An 18176-nucleotide genomic window follows, 5' to 3' on the forward strand; every position below is an offset into this window, starting at 1 on the left:
CAGAGTAGGTTTTGCAATACTTCAAAACTTCATGAACTATAACTTTACCAAATTGCGCAATCAAGTAAAAGTAATTTCTTACCATCACTTTTATATTCCATATCAAAATAATTTGTATTTACCTGTAAGAATATCGTTTAGAAATTCACTTCCTTTGAAAAATTAACCCATCCTTTTTGTAATTGAAGGCCTGACAGACAGATGTCTCACAACACGTTTTAGTTTTGCTTTGATTCTACCAGAGTGTATGTAAGGAGAGTGAAGACAACTGTCATGATTATCCGTCAGTGATATTCCAAACGAACAAACGACCTGTCAAAATACATGAATTTGACTCGTTTGGAATGACACTGACAAATAATAATTGTTCCAATTTTGACAGTGTCGTCACACTGTACCAAAACTGAAGCGTTATTCCGAATGATATTCAATATGACCCGGCCCTTTAACATTTGTCAGTTGTGTTTTGGATGACAGCCTTTTGATTTTTGTTGCAAGTTACTTTCCACCCCTGTATGCAAGTATCAAATGATAGACATTCAGAAAATAGAAGCAAAAGTTTCGCATTGCAAAGCAACAATCGATCAAGATTGAAATGTTAACATTAACTTTACAATAACTAAAACGTCGAAATTGATAAGACATCCCCATATTCAGCGTATACACCAAATCAGAAAATCGAAATACTTCCATTATTTCTTAGCATAAATGTCATCGAAAAGTTGAATGAAAGTTGCTCAAAGAACAAGACGATATATATTTGGTTTTAAGCAGAAGATCAGTTCAAATCAAGGAATTGGTTGTACGTATATAATTATTATTGAAACAGTTTATTGCATTTTGCAAACGTAATTTATTGTTATTGGTTTCTTAAAAACTATTGATCAAAATAATATATTCTAAAAACATCAAAACACAATCCAAATGCTTGTAACATGCTACCGTTGTATAAAAAAAACCTCAAATTGAATTCAAACTTTTGACACTTTGCTTAATATAGTTTCGTTACCAACACACAGAAAAAAAATATTGGTAAAAGTAAGAGTGTTCCGCTCTTAGCAAAAAACAACTAACGCCTACTATCAGGTTGAAAGTAAAACTTTTAAATTAATCAAGAATAATAATCAAAATAAAAGTTTTCCTTTTAAGCTAATGAAGAATAGTATTCAAAATAAAAGTTTTATTTTCAAACTAAGAGTATGCGTTGGTTCTTTTTTGCTAAGAGTGAAAAACTCTTATTTTTACCAACATTTTTTTTCTGTGTGAATGTCATCATGACAATCTTACAGCTTTAGCACCCAGTTAAGCTCAGCTGGAAATGAACCGGAATTCTGGCTGGTTCCAGTTCGTATTCCGACTTCAGTGGCTAATTAGAATCGGTTGTGTTACTGGAGCCAGAATACGAACTGGAACCAGCCAGAAATCCAGTTCATTTCCGGCTGAACCACAACTTTTTTATCGCTACTCCCCCGGTACGTGAGTCTTCAAAAAAAAATTCTTCAGTTAAAACATGTTACGTAACATCGGTGACTACGAAAGTAAACGAAGAGAGACAATTACGCAGTATTCAAATTTAACGGTAAAAATTTGTTGCCTTCCTTCAGCGGAGAAAGTTATGTCTTATGTGTAATATAACTTGTTTTAGTTTAGTTTAGTGACAACGGTTTGCCTTGCTCTCTTGGTTCGATCTCGACTATAGGTTCTATCTCTCGATGCTGAATCATGGCAGCTAGCAACGGAATTATTCTTCAATGTGAAATTTACCCAGCAGTACCAGAATATAATATTCGCGCAATCAACGAAGAAAAGTTTCCGGAATTTGCGTCGGAGTCAGTCGAAACTTTTCATAGTTTCGATTGATACCGTTTCCGAGCTAGTGCTTTTTTAAAGATATTTCTCGAGTACTTTTCCAAATGGACGTAAGTAACATTGAGAGCCTCTCTTTGTTTACTTTCTCTTTCGTTTATTACGACGTCATTACAACACTTTGTACTAATTTTCCAGTACATATCGAAAGCCGACGGTTTTTACTACAATATTATGCAAAGAGTAGAGTAGTAAATGTTGAAATGGCTGAGTAATGAACAGAAGAGAAAGACCTCAACGAGAATCTCTCATTGTTACTTACGTCCATTTGAAAAAGTACTCGAGATTTTTCTGATGAGTCAGAATTTGTAATTCCGGACATATTCTCTTGTCTAGTGCGTAATTCTACTGGATCGTTGATCGACTTTTAACAATCGCACCGGGAGGTTGCTGATCTAGCTCAGTGCCTTCAAGTTTTACGGTAAACTTAAAAATTGCTGGGTGACTTGGTTTCTTGCTTGAGCGCAAAAGAGTGATTAGGTTTGTTCCAGTACACGGAAGTCACTCCCTGTTGCTCCGGAACAAAACATTCTTGCTCCTTTTCACTCCGATTTTCTACCAAAAGAAGGAAAAGAAAAGAAGATAATAAAGGAACGATTTTCTCCCTGTTTTCTCCGGAGTACTTCCAGTTTCTCCTGGTACTGGAACAAACCTATTGCTACCAGTGTTCTCTTGCGGCAACGTTGGTCCATCACAGAATCTCTTACGTTTGTGCGGTGCTGGTGTTTTCTGAAAAGAGGAAATAAATCACTATTACAGCAAGATGGTGAATAGTGGGACGCAATTCTTGAGCGTTTTTTCAAAAAGTCATATCTGCAATGAGTTACTCTCTTTGTTTACTTTCTCTTCTGTTAATAATTCGGCCACTTTAACATTTATCCCTCAAGTCTGGTCATAATATGCTACTTAAAACCACCGTCTTTCGATCTGTACTGTAAAATAAGTGAAAAGCGTTATAGTGACACCGTAAAAATCGAAAGAGAAAGTAAACAAAGAGAGTAACTCATTGCAGATGTCTTTTTGAAAAAATTCTCATGCGTCAAAATATTCGTAAACAGGCGTGTGTCATGAATGCCACCTGTATATTAACTACAATCATAGTACACTCAAAAAAGTAAACGTTATGCCTATTGGTTTATAGATTTTTGCACTATTGCGGAAGCATACGTTTACGACACTATTTACTGGCACATAAACCTAATGTGTGTATTTACAATAAATATTAATTTTACATTCACATTTCATAATTATTAGGCACATAAAACCCCATTCTATAACAATATGCACATATAACTTATGTGTGTGCATACATAGTTTATACAATTGACACATAGAAGGTATGTGTGCGCTCGATAACAATAGCATTTCTTCTTCATATGAATTTTAAGCGGTTTGAAACAAATAGAATTAACGTTTCGATTTTTTTAGTGTACTTTTGTGCAGAGAATATTGTAACAACATAACGATAAAGTCAAAGTAACACCTTTCCGATCCGCTTTGGCAACGGTTCAGTACCGTGCACGAATGCCAATATTATTTTACACGCTTCAAATGTGAGCACACTTGTCCGGGACGGTGCCGTGCCGGACAAGTGTGAATGCTAGTATTTGATTTGTATGAAAGAATATTGGTGTCCGTGCACGGAACTGAAACGGATCGGATAAGTGTAAATAGTGCTTAATGCTATAAATTGAACCCTTCCATAATAAAACTGAAATACCTGCGTCAGATTGTTTAATTGATTGTACATTTCCAAAGGTAATCAGCATTGTGGGGCAATGTAGTTCAGCCGCCATGGTCATCGGGATAGAACCAAAGCAGATCGAACATTGGCTCCTCATGTTGCATATCATGCGATCCGTCTAGCTCTCGAATCTGATTCAGGGACTAAGACGGCTATGTGAAACCAGTAGATTTGGCCATCACCTAGTGCCGGTCGCGTGGAAATTTTCCAAACCTTGGGATAGGAATACCTGTAACTACAATCTCTCGGGACTCGTGGTTCCTAGGGCTGTGATTCCCGTACGATATTGAATCGTTAGTGCCACCATTTCACCAGAATAATAGTTCCGATCAACATAGTCATCAATTGACAGCTATTTGGCATCCATCCTAAAAAATATGATCGTGAAACTAGCTGTCCACAAACTTACGAAACATTTTACCTATTGTATATTTCACTCCCTTTCCAGTACTCCCTCTTTGCATTGCATACTATGGCTTTGACCAGTTATTTGCACTAAATAACGGCTATTCCCTGTATATTGAAAGACACCATGTCAGTGGCATTGCTCCAAAATATGCAAATAAATCCTTTGATCCGGACGCTAGTTTCTCTCCCAATACCAGGAAATCAGCTCCAAAGCAATTTTTCTACACTGAACAAAAATTGTTGCGATATAGCATATGATTTGTCATTTGAACGACATAAAAACTCAATGTTGACGATTTCGAATGGCAATCATCCAAAAAATGGTGGATTCAAGATCGAATGACTTCATGTCTGTATTGGAATGAACAGTCTGTGATATTCGAAGGATAGACATAACGCCATATGAATTATTTGCACCCAAAAAAGTAAACGATGGTGCTTATTATTATCATCTCAACTAACAGTAGTTGATCATTCGTGTTTCATCTGTTTCCAGTGTTTGGGCTGGCTCGAATGACAGTCATTTGAAGCGCTTCATGCGTTTGCGAGATAAGTTTTTCATTATTTCTGTGCAGTCGCAAAAAGTCAGTTCGCGACATCAAAACGTGAAAAAACTGCTGCTTGTCATCTTCAAGACTAACGTCCCCTAGAAAAATTGCTTTGGAGCTGATTTCCTGGTATTGGGAGAGAAACTAGCGTCCGGATCAAAGGATTTATTTGCATATTTTGGAGCAATGCCACTGACATGGTGTCTTTCAATATACAGGGAATAGCCGTTATTTAGTGCAAATAACTGGTCAAAGCCATAGTATGCAAGGCAAAGAGGGAGTACTGGAAAGGGAGTGAAATATACAATAGGTAAAATGTTTCGTAAGTTTGTGGACAGCTAGTTTCACGATCATATTTTTTAGGATGGATGCCAAATAGCTGTCAATTGATGACTATGTTGATCGGAACTATTATTCTGGTGAAATGGTGGCACTAACGATTCAATATCGTACGGGAATCACAGCCCTAGGAACCACGAGTCCCGAGAGATTGTAGTTACAGGTATTCCTATCCCAAGGTTTGGAAAATTTCCACGCGACCGGCACTAGGTGATGGCCAAATCTACTGGTTTCACATAGCCGTCTTAGTCCCTGAATCAGATTCGAGAGCTAGACGGATCGCATGATATGCAACATGAGGAGCCAATGTTCGATCTGCTTTGGTTCTATCCCGATGACCATGGCGGCTGAACTACATTGCCCCACAATGCTGATTACCTTTGGAAATGTACAATCAATTAAACAATCTGACGCAGGTATTTCAGTTTTATTATGGAAGGGTTCAATTTATAGCATTAAGCACTATTTACACTTATCCGATCCGTTTCAGTTCCGTGCACGGACACCAATATTCTTTCATACAAATCAAATACTAGCATTCACACTTGTCCGGCACGGCACCGTCCCGGACAAGTGTGCTCACATTTGAAGCGTGTAAAATAATATTGGCATTCGTGCACGGTACTGAACCGTTGCCAAAGCGGATCGGAAAGGTGTTACTTTGACTTTATCGTTATGTTGTTACAATATTCTCTGCACAAAAGTACACTAAAAAAATCGAAACGTTAATTCTATTTGTTTCAAACCGCTTAAAATTCATATGAAGAAGAAATGCTATTGTTATCGAGCGCACACATACCTTCTATGTGTCAATTGTATAAACTATGTATGCACACACATAAGTTATATGTGCATATTGTTATAGAATGGGGTTTTATGTGCCTAATAATTATGAAATGTGAATGTAAAATTAATATTTATTGTAAATACACACATTAGGTTTATGTGCCAGTAAATAGTGTCGTAAACGTATGCTTCCGCAATAGTGCAAAAATCTATAAACCAATAGGCATAACGTTTACTTTTTTGAGTGTACTATGATTGTGGTTAATATACAGGTGGCATTCATGACACACGCCTGTTTACGAATATTTTGACGCATGAGAATTTTTTCAAAAAGACATCTGCAATGAGTTACTCTCTTTGTTTACTTTCTCTTTCGATTTTTACGGTGTCACTATAACGCTTTTCACTTATTTTACAGTACAGATCGAAAGACGGTGGTTTTAAGTAGCATATTATGACCAGACTTGAGGGATAAATGTTAAAGTGGCCGAATTATTAACAGAAGAGAAAGTAAACAAAGAGAGTAACTCATTGCAGATATGACTTTTTGAAAAAACGCTCAAGAATTGCGTCCCACTATTCACCATCTTGCTGTAATAGTGATTTATTTCCTCTTTTCAGAAAACACCAGCACCGCACAAACGTAAGAGATTCTGTGATGGACCAACGTTGCCGCAAGAGAACACTGGTAGCAATAGGTTTGTTCCAGTACCAGGAGAAACTGGAAGTACTCCGGAGAAAACAGGGAGAAAATCGTTCCTTTATTATCTTCTTTTCTTTTCCTTCTTTTGGTAGAAAATCGGAGTGAAAAGGAGCAAGAATGTTTTGTTCCGGAGCAACAGGGAGTGACTTCCGTGTACTGGAACAAACCTAATCACTCTTTTGCGCTCAAGCAAGAAACCAAGTCACCCAGCAATTTTTAAGTTTACCGTAAAACTTGAAGGCACTGAGCTAGATCAGCAACCTCCCGGTGCGATTGTTAAAAGTCGATCAACGATCCAGTAGAATTACGCACTAGACAAGAGAATATGTCCGGAATTACAAATTCTGACTCATCAGAAAAATCTCGAGTACTTTTTCAAATGGACGTAAGTAACAATGAGAGATTCTCGTTGAGGTCTTTCTCTTCTGTTCATTACTCAGCCATTTCAACATTTACTACTCTACTCTTTGCATAATATTGTAGTAAAAACCGTCGGCTTTCGATATGTACTGGAAAATTAGTACAAAGTGTTGTAATGACGTCGTAATAAACGAAAGAGAAAGTAAACAAAGAGAGGCTCTCAATGTTACTTACGTCCATTTGGAAAAGTACTCGAGAAATATCTTTAAAAAAGCACTAGCTCGGAAACGGTATCAATCGAAACTATGAAAAGTTTCGACTGACTCCGACGCAAATTCCGGAAACTTTTCTTCGTTGATTGCGCGAATATTATATTCTGGTACTGCTGGGTAAATTTCACATTGAAGAATAATTCCGTTGCTAGCTGCCATGATTCAGCATCGAGAGATAGAACCTATAGTCGAGATCGAACCAAGAGAGCAAGGCAAACCGTTGTCACTAAACTAAACTAAAACAAGTTATATTACACATAAGACATAACTTTCTCCGCTGAAGGAAGGCAACAAATTTTTACCGTTAAATTTGAATACTGCGTAATTGTCTCTCTTCGTTTACTTTCGTAGTCACCGATGTTACGTAACATGTTTTAACTGAAGAATTTTTTTTTGAAGACTCACGTACCGGGGGAGTAGCGATAAAAAAGTTGTGGTTCAGCCGGAAATGAACTGGATTTCTGGCTGGTTCCAGTTCGTATTCTGGCTCCAGTAACACAACCGATTCTAATTAGCCACTGAAGTCGGAATACGAACTGGAACCAGCCAGAATTCCGGTTCATTTCCGGCTGAGCTTAACTGGGTGCTAAAGCTGTAAGATTGTCATGATGACATTCACACAGAAAAAAAATGTTGGTAAAAATAAGAGTTTTTCACTCTTAGCAAAAAAGAACCAACGCATACTCTTAGTTTGAAAATAAAACTTTTATTTTGAATACTATTCTTCATTAGCTTAAAAGGAAAACTTTTATTTTGATTATTATTCTTGATTAATTTAAAAGTTTTACTTTCAACCTGATAGTAGGCGTTAGTTGTTTTTTGCTAAGAGCGGAACACTCTTACTTTTACCAATATTTTTTTTCTGTGTGTTGGTAACGAAACTATATTAAGCAAAGTGTCAAAAGTTTGAATTCAATTTGAGGTTTTTTTTATACAACGGTAGCATGTTACAAGCATTTGGATTGTGTTTTGATGTTTTTAGAATATATTATTTTGATCAATAGTTTTTAAGAAACCAATAACAATAAATTACGTTTGCAAAATGCAATAAACTGTTTCAATAATAATTATATACGTACAACCAATTCCTTGATTTGAACTGATCTTCTGCTTAAAACCAAATATATATCGTCTTGTTCTTTGAGCAACTTTCATTCAACTTTTCGATGACATTTATGCTAAGAAATAATGGAAGTATTTCGATTTTCTGATTTGGTGTATACGCTGAATATGGGGATGTCTTATCAATTTCGACGTTTTAGTTATTGTAAAGTTAATGTTAACATTTCAATCTTGATCGATTGTTGCTTTGCAATGCGAAACTTTTGCTTCTATTTTCTGAATGTCTATCATTTGATACTTGTGTGGAGAATAAGGCCTAGATAAATGAGTCATACCGGAAAGCGTAAAATGTTGGTATCATTTTATTTTATTTCACTCCTGGTGAATACAGACCTTGCATGTATTATTGGTTGGCCTCTGATATCGCATTCTCTTAAAAATATACAACTATGATCCGAATGAATAAACGAACGAACACATATGTTGAAGATGTACGAAGCGAACATTTTATTCTTCGTTCACTTTTCTACCTACATGTTTATGCATGCACGAAAGCGAAACCATACTGAGAGAAAGAGCGGTAAATAAACATTAAAAGACGCTCGATACTCGAATCGGGATAGCAACTGGCTGATGTGTGCATGTAAGCATCTCGTTGCTTCTATACCGCAGAGCCTGTCGCCATCTCATCGTCCTATCTGCAAGGGTATGTGTGCATCGTGCATGGAAGAATCGCGATAGAGCGGCCGAGAGCAATATTCTGATGCACGAGAACTGTTACCCGAGATCGGAATAACAAGAGGCCAGTGTGCGCGTGTGAGTATGTACGATGCATACAGATCGACGAGCGAAAATATATAAACCTCGTACGTCATTCACCCAACCACGTTTACCGCGAATAGACGCGTCCGTACAGTGTTCTCATCGATTCACGACAATGGCGCAGCAAATGCTCCAATTAGGTAAGAAAAGAATCATTTCCGAAAGAATTAAGTTCAGTGCTTTTGTAAATATATCACAATGAGAAAATATATCACATTATGGTGCATTTTTGTGGTAAGTGTACGAAATTCCTCTCGATTAGGGGGAGAGAGAAGTTATGCAAATAAAAAGAAAATGCTTGCTGACGGAAGGGCAGTAAAGCAATTTATGAATTCTCCTCGACGGAAGGGCGAGGTAGAAATTAAAAAAAAAATGAATATGCTTAATGACGGAAGGGCGAAGCGAATTCTCCTCGACGGAAGGGCGAGGTAGAAATTAAAAAAAGGAAAGATGCTTACTGACGGAAGGGTAGTGAAGCAATGTGTGAATTCTCCTCGACGGAAGGGCGAGGTAGAAATTAAAAAAAAGGTTGATGCTTGCTGACGGAAGGGCAGTGAAGCAATGTGTGAATTCTCCTCGACGGAAGGGCGAGGTAGAAATTAAAAAAAAGGAAGATGCTTGCTGACGGAAGGGCAGTAAAGCAATGTGTGGATTCTCCTCGACGGAAGGGCGAGGTAGAAATTAAAAAAAAAAAGAAGAATATGCTTAATGACGGAAGGGCGAAGCGAATTCTCCTCGACGGAAGGGCGAGGTAGAAATTAAAAAAGGAAGATGCTTGCTGACGACATAGCAGTAAAGCAATGTGTGTATTCTCCTCGACGGAAGAGCGAAGTAGAAATTAAAAAAAAAAGATGATTTGAAATAAAATAAAGTGCTTGCTGGCGGAAAAGCAGCTAAGCAATGTGAAGTAGAAATTGATATTTACTGATGCATAGGTAGCTCTGCGTTGCTCTTGAACTTTTTTTGAGAAAGGGGGTGGAAAAATATGACGATCACGTAAGTTGGCAGTATTGCTGTGTTTAGATAAATTAGCGTATTAACGGCAGAAAGGCGCTTAATCTTTTTTTAAATAAGTAGTTGCTAGTATTTTTATGAAGGGACAGTTCAACTATATCGAAAGTTGTGGAATATTTTTCATATTTTAATGTTTTACTTACACAGGGCCGAAGAAAAGATGGCTCAATCTCACGATGCAATGACTAGTACGTTATTCATTGTATGTTATTCAAGTAGGTGCGTTGAGAGACTAGTGTGCCGATAGTAAGATTCAAAAGCTATTGAGATCAACGAATATTTAGTAAATTTAGAAGCCGTCGATTTCGATGAATCGGGATGATCTTATAGTTATCAGTTAGGATAAGCTGTTTTCATTACACAGCTAGCTTATCTAATTCGTCATGAATTGTGAATAATTACTATGTGAGTTATCGATAAATAAGTGTCTTGTACCCAGTGTTACGACTGAGATGATTTCCTTTCAATACTGGTGTTTAAGAATTGCAGTTTCATCAGCTCCAACTGAGTGTTTCGTAGAATCTCGAAGTATTAACTATTGAAATTTTATATGAAAGGGCTGTTTTCAAACAGAAGGACGGAATAACAAAACAAAAAAAGAAACGTTTTGGACACATGAGTTGTAAAATGCATATTTCGACGGACCTAGATAAATTGATAGGTCGGTATCAAAAAGTAGGCTTTCAAATTTGAAGTTATGTAACGCAAGGATGATGCAACAAAGTGTTTATAAAATCAAACTGATTTCCGATGAAGAGACGACCAAACGGATGTTATTGGTGAATACAAAAAAAACGACGAAAATAGAAAAGGCCTGCGTTGAAAACAATTGTTTGAAAGCTCTTCGAGAGAAAGTTAGTGCAAACTGAAAGCAAAATCGAGCATTTAGTTCAACGAATAACCTTCTGAATGAAGGTAGTCATCTCATGGAGTACGTTGCACGCTCCATAAACATGGTATCGTCAGATAATTATGATAATGCAAGAGAACAAGCACATATATGGCTGGTTTAATGGTTATTACTCTATATAAACAACATTAAGAACCCAAACGATTCGATGATAAATTCGAAAGCGTAGTTTTTGCTAGGAGTAGAGAAGGGGAAGAATGTGGAGAATAAGGCCTAGATAAATGAGTCATACCGGAAAGCGTAAAATGTTGGTATCATTTTATTTTATTTCACTCCTGGTGAATACAGACCTTGCATGTATTATTGGTTGGCCTCTGATATCGCATTCTCTTAAAAATATACAACTATGATCCGAATGAATAAACGAACGAACACATATGTTGAAGATGTACGAAGCGAACATTTTATTCTTCGTTCACTTTTCTACCTACATGTTTATGCATGCACGAAAGCGAAACCATACTGAGAGAAAGAGCGGTAAATAAACATTAAAAGACGCTCGATACTCGAATCGGGATAGCAACTGGCTGATGTGTGCATGTAAGCATCTCGTTGCTTCTATACCGCAGAGCCTGTCGCCATCTCATCGTCCTATCTGCAAGGGTATGTGTGCATCGTGCATGGAAGAATCGCGATAGAGCGGCCGAGAGCAATATTCTGATGCACGAGAACTGTTACCCGAGATCGGAATAACAAGAGGCCAGTGTGCGCGTGTGAGTATGTACGATGCATACAGATCGACGAGCGAAAATATATAAACCTCGTACGTCATTCACCCAACCACGTTTACCGCGAATAGACGCGTCCGTACAGTGTTCTCATCGATTCACGACAACTTGCATACAGGGGTGGAAAGTAACTTGCAACAAAAATCAAAAGGCTGTCATCCAAAACACAACTGACAAATGTTAAAGGGCCGGGTCATATTGAATATCATTCGGAATAACGCTTCAGTTTTGGTACAGTGTAGGGGACGTTAGTCTTGAAGATGACAAGCAGCAGTTTTTTCACGTTTTGATGTCGCGAACTGACTTTTTGCGACTGCACAGAAATAATGAAAAACTTATCTCGCAAACGCATGAAGCGCTTCAAATGACTGTCATTCGAGCCAGCCCAAACACTGGAAACAGATGAAACACGAATGATCAACTACTGTTAGTTGAGATGATAATAATAAGCACCATCGTTTACTTTTTTGGGTGCAAATAATTCATATGGCGTTATGTCTATCCTTCGAATATCACAGACTGTTCATTCCAATACAGACATGAAGTCATTCGATCTTGAATCCACCATTTTTTGGATGATTGCCATTCGAAATCGTCAACATTGAGTTTTTATGTCGTTCAAATGACAAATCATATGCTATATCGCAACAATTTTTGTTCAGTGCACTCTCCTTATATGCACTCAGGATTCTACAATGAGAGTTTCCGCATTCTGGGTTGGTGTTGGTCACTCTGTTCGTTATAGTAACATACTATAAAAACAGCTGTGCAGATTTAATTAACTGACACACAGATGGCGATGTTGTTAAGACACTATTCGTGCGCACGGTAAAAAAACTTTACCTATTTTATGTATTGAAATTGCCCATTTTCGGAAGTTATTCGAGCTGTCAAAAATGGGTATTTTTTGTTTCTAACAATGAGTACTTTTTATCCATTTCATAACTACTCGATGAGGTAATGTGAATGGGTATATTGATCTTGATAATGGGTGAAAAATCCATAAGCATTATTTCAAGCGAGTAACCTGCAAACTAAGGATCATAGTGGAACCTGCAAATTATCGCCTTGCATCGGAGTCCGAGGCGGAAACGGAACATTTCGGCAATGCTCCGAAAACAACGTCTGTTTAGACTACTGAGGATGTTGCAAATACGCACCAGTTCGGCATTTTTAGAACAGCCAAAAGATCCAGCCATCAAAAATATATCCAGTTGGCGGATTTATTTTGTTAAGGAGCTTTGGAGTAGGATCTCTATCTAGATTCCTATACTTTTATAAGGAAACAATAATGTGAAATGAATGTTATTTTATGTTTATTTGTTTAATTCAGAAATCCATATCAACATTAGAATAGGGCTAATAAGATTTGTAAACAAACTTGTGTTTTGCTGATTTCTCTTAATTTGTTATATTTTCAACCCAGAAGACATTTGAAATTGATTCTACCAAGGGTAAAGATGTTGATTCATGTGTATCTTTCATGAAATTCGACTCGACAGCGGAGTAATGAGAGAAATAAGTTTGTTTATAAAAATCTCATTAGCCCTTTTGAAGAATTGATATTGAAATAATTCTATTGACAGTATTTTTCATACTGGCGCGATTTTCATGAATGGGTATTTTTCACGCATTTTGCTGTAACAGTTCTGCGAAACATAATGGGTAAAACATACCCAGGTTGACGTACAAGGTCTGTACTCATTTACGGGTACAAACTCTTTACCCATTTAATGGGTTATGCCACTTCTATTGAAAATGCGTAGTTTTCTACGCATTAATGGGTACTTTATTTTATCAGTGTATAAAAACAGCTGTGCAGATTTAACTACCTGACACACAGATGGCGATGTTGTTAAGACACCATCCGTGATCTAACGCTGAATGTCGATCGCCAGAGGGCAAGGGAGTGCAATGATGATGTTTTTATTTTCATCTGTCAAAACACATTGGAAAGTAAATTCTGAATTTTATAAATTCAATCAATATTATGATTATATGTTGTTTCTTCTAATGAAAAGTAATATTGATCAAGAAAATATGATTCCCACCTCTGAGAAATATCCAGATGGTACATTTCTTGTTACATCACAAAAATTCGTTCTTCCGGTTTCAATTTATACTAAAATGAAATTCAGAGATTGAAATTTCGATAGAAAACACGATGGTGGTCAAAAAGTCAAAGATAAACTTTTTCCAAATCTAAAACAACCAACATAACCTCAACACTATTGCAGTGGTCGTTACCGGTGGATAATATTCGACGTTCCACATGATCCTTGCAATTGTTTTAGTTGTCCTCGCTGCATTCACACAAAATAGTGGACGTGGCTATTGAAATTTAACTGATCGTCGACTAGGGTTTTACCCAGAGACTCCGGTTTTCGAGAGGGATCTCCGGACCTCCGGGTTTTACATAAATTTCTCCGGGTTTGTTGGGAAGAAGCATAATTTCAATTTTTTAAAAATTGATTGATTCTTTGGTTCAGATTTATTTTACCTGGCTAACCCTTCGTTTCAAGGCGACGAAGATGACTTCACCAAATATTGCTGATTTCGTTCGCAAAATAATGAAAATGAAAAATCAAATATATTACAAATTCATGAAAGTAATATTTCGCTATATGCTACAATTAAAATTTTGCGTCCCACTAAGTCGCTCAAAATGGTGGAAAAAGTTGCAATTTTACCAAATCACTTCACTGTTGGTGGTGCGTATCTGCAGCTGCACTAAGGTATGGCAAATTTAGTCTTATTTAACTGGTTAGGTCAACATCAAACGAATGCTTCAGGTGTTGTTGCTACTCCTGCAGCGATCCTTAACTGTTGGCAAAGAAAATGAGGTTCGCCCCTTTGTTAGGACCTTTGGTGATGAAAAACCGACACCACATATTGCACGTGATGCCGCTGACCCACCTCCTTTGCATTGCTTTTTTGTTAGTTGTGGAGAGCAGTGCTCGAATTATCCTCCACAGCGAGAGTAGCTGGAGTTTTTGTATTCTTGGTACTTAGCTGGCAAAAAGAGATATTACACCTAATTAAACCGACAAAACCGTTCTCAAACATGAAAAATTTATAGCTTTTTTTTTAACGCCATGGAAGTGGTGCGCACTAAGCTTGGTAAAAACTTTACGCTCTACGGTAATTGTGACATAATTTTGGTAATTTTTCAATCACCCAGTGCTAAAAACCATGACGACTTACAGAAGGAATGAAAGAGTACATACTTGTCATTTTTTCACTCAATACGTAATAAAAAGTTATTGAAGTGCTTTAAAATGTCAAGTAATCGCGTTGATTCCCCCCCCCCCCCCCCGCGGTTCAATAAAAAATCTCCGGGTCAAAGCCTCTCCAGAGGTGGCAACCCTATCGTCGACCATCACACCTAGGGGTTTCATCTGCTTTGTCTCCGCTTTGTGGTGAACCAGCTGCAGCTGTCCATTACTACAGCGATAGCCACTCAGCTGCCGCTGTTTGACGTGTTCTTCACTTCGATCTACAATTGAAATCCTTTTTCGGATTTCAAACTGCCTCTGCGATAGCCCGTAATAACTTTCAGTGTAGTTCGCCATGCTGTTGAGGATGATCCTTTTACAGAAGTTTACCAAGAGTATCCAGCAGCCATTTAGGCCGATAAACTGCTAAATCTCCTGGTAGCCTTCGTCCATTCAATTCTGCAGTACATGAGCATGCCAGAATCTTCAGTCGCTGAGGATGTCGACCGGACCGGGAGTGTTCTTCGCTTTGTCCTTTTTTCACTTTGAGGAGCCAGTCGTTGAAGACCCGATTGTCACCAACAGTTTCACCGTCTGCATCACTCTCTTACCGCATGGTTGCGTCGCGCTGCTCTCCATGATAGTCATTGATTTGTCAGCTCACCTTTCAGCTGGTGTTGTTGATCTTGGCGACTTCTAAACCATTGCATTCGACTACGGCTTTCTACGACAGGGTTCTCACGTTCGCTTCGCTGTCCAAGGATTTAGCAACGAGCTCACGATAGGTCAAGTTCTTGACGGAAGGATCCTTCTTCAGTTCGAAGATCATCTCGCCTTTCTGAGTGCGCCTCGTTTTAACAATATTCTCTCCCAACCTCTTCAGCTTCAGGGTCTTTCATTACTTTCTTGAGAACAGTGGCATAGGGCGTCTTATAAGACGATATAACGTTCGCTTCGATGATCGGTGCATCACTCTTGTACCTCTCCGAGGAGGCTTACGTTTCTCGTTCTTCTCTTGTTCCTTCTCCTTTTCTTCCTTTTGTTTCCGTTCCCTCCGCTTCGCCTGCTGACTTTCCACGATGCATCTGCCACGGTCTTTCCAAACGTTCCTTCGGTCGCTTGTGTCCTCCAGCTCGCTCCTCTGCTTTTCGGGTCCTCTTGCTTCATCGGTATGTCCCTTCTGTGGTGTGCTGCGGAACATTCGGTAAAAATGGGGTCTCAGACCTAGTAGGTTTACTGGTTATACTCCACAATCCACCAGTAACGACCACTCGCTCATTTGAAAGTTTACATTCAAGTTTGTTATGAAATATACCAAATTCGTTATTGATACTTTTTGCAAACTTTGTAAGTCCATGTAAACAAGCTCTCTGAACTGTCAGAAAAGTGTGGTTACGGCACAGTGGAGTAAATATTTATACACAGAACCTTATCAAAGTTATTTGGAAGGTTTTCTTGTTTAACTCTTGTGAAGGCAAGCTAAAGTCCTAACATTAAAGGGCAAGCCGGGCCTCTTAGGCCCGTCTAAATTCAAGCTCCTTTTTGCCGTTCTCATATAGAAAGGTTAATCTGTCGAAAGTTCGACTTTTTAACCGAGACCCACAGGGCCAAATCTCTTATAACATTCGACTCAGTTCGTCGAGATCGTAACATGTCTGTATATGTGTGTGTATGTATGTATGAATGTATGTATGTGGCAAACAATCTCACCGATTTTTCTCAGAGGTGGCTGGACCGATTTGTACAAATTTGTCTCAAATGAAAGGTACAGCCTTCCCATCGGTCGCTATTGATTTTTTTTATTGATCCGACTTTCGGTTCTGGAGTTACGTGTTGAAGAGTACAATCACACAGCAAATTTCCATAGAAACTGATACCACCATGATGTCCAAATGATGAAATGTATATTAAAATAAGTGCAATATTACTTGGATTTGCATGTCTAGATCATTAATGACCCAACGAAGGCACTTCGACCACATTGGCCAGCTATGGCGGTTCTTGATGCCCCGGCGGACCTTACCAAGTTCCTAAGATAATGTCATACCCATTTCTCAGCGAATTCTTTACCGATTTTTACAAACTTGGTTTCAAATGAAAGGTACAGCATTCCCATTAGCTGCTGTTGAATTTCTAATTGATTAGACTCCCGGTTCCGGAATTACAGGATGATGAGTACGAACACGCAGCAAATCCCGATTTCAGCATATAAGGCGATGAATGTAAAAAGGTCAATTTTTTTCAAAAGGTGAGTACTCGGAAGATCACGTCGACTGTCCATTGGTTCTGAGCTCCGATTCGTTTGAACACGACCAATAATTTTTTCTGGGTTGCTATTAATTTCTTCTGATGCATAACCGGAGTACATATTCAGATTTTTCTTCCGAGTCTGCATCAGATTCATCGTCGGAAGCAATATCATTCACATCTTCTTCCTCGCTTTGCAAATCAGTTTCGGAATCGACTGCTGTTGAATTTGCTCGAATTTCTTCCATCATTTCAGATGCTTTGAGACGATTGAAAACATGGGCATATCGTCTTTTAGCCAATTCAATTTTTTGTTGCTTTTAGATCCTACAATTTGAATAATTACGACAACTATAACACAAAGAATAGACTACAAAAATAGACAATAACGGCAGAGTTAGGTTATGTTGTATCCAAATAATTGTCAGATAGACCACAGTGGGTAAAATAAAAGTATTTACCCCCCTTTTACTGCATACACATTTTTATGTAACTAAAAAATTGTAACGTGCCGGGCCTCTGAGACCCGCTTGCCTTTTTGAGGGTTAACAATACACTTATAAAATGATAGTGTATAGGAGGGTCCCAAAAGAATTTTTATCGAATAAAAATACCTTAAAGTTTTATTTTATTTTTCTCGTTGTTGAATTCATATATTTTAAATAAATTCTCTATAATTTTTTACAAAATTCAAAACTTTTTGAGCGACTTATCGTGACATTCCAATAGGGATATTCAATTTGGAAAAATTGTCGCAGTTTTTCATATTTATTGACAGCGGGTCCTGTCCTAAAGAGTACACCCACATTGTTTTTAAACCCCAATTATTATTATTTTATTTTTACATAAAATAAAAAAAAAACAAATTAAATTCGACTAACAAACTGACAGTTGTTCTATACTAAATGACGTATCTGCAAACATGTTCATGTTTATGTTTATTACCTTCACCAACAGGCCCCTTGGCCCCAATGGTGGTTTCTTAAACTAATTACATTTTAAAATTGACAAAATTTTCACTTTTATCGCATTCCGCGTCCTGTTGAAGTCAAAGGCCGTCGCCACACTGTTAAAAATTCGTTGGAGTCCGATAACGGCGCTCTGGCAACCATAGTTGGTTATCCTGAACGGAATTCGCAGAAGGGAGTTATT

General features: G+C 37.9%; 2 long non-coding RNA genes across 3 annotated transcripts; one reads left to right on the forward strand and one right to left on the reverse strand.

The window, feature by feature from the left end:
- Positions 1-2442: 2442 nt before the first annotated feature.
- Positions 2443-4190, reverse strand: LOC131682457 (uncharacterized). Its single transcript, XR_009304088.1, has 3 exons — positions 4032-4190; positions 3587-3978; positions 2443-2595 (listed from the first exon to the last, which is right to left on the reverse strand). It is a non-coding gene; the product is annotated as an uncharacterized LOC131682457 (long non-coding RNA).
- A 64-nt stretch (positions 4191-4254) lies between these two features.
- Positions 4255-6444, forward strand: LOC131682456 (uncharacterized). Of its 2 annotated transcripts, XR_009304087.1 has the most exons (4): positions 4255-4443; positions 4515-4876; positions 4930-5321; positions 6313-6444. It is a non-coding gene; the product is annotated as an uncharacterized LOC131682456 (long non-coding RNA). The 2 variants fall into 2 exon arrangements; XR_009304086.1 differs by lacking the exons at positions 4255-4443; positions 6313-6444 and adding an exon at positions 6110-6251 and having other exon boundaries at positions 4601-4876.
- Positions 6445-18176: the final 11732 nt, after the last annotated feature.

Source organism: Topomyia yanbarensis, chromosome 2 (assembly GCF_030247195.1).
Source record: "Topomyia yanbarensis strain Yona2022 chromosome 2, ASM3024719v1, whole genome shotgun sequence".
NCBI classification, from domain to species: domain Eukaryota; kingdom Metazoa; phylum Arthropoda; class Insecta; order Diptera; family Culicidae; genus Topomyia; species Topomyia yanbarensis.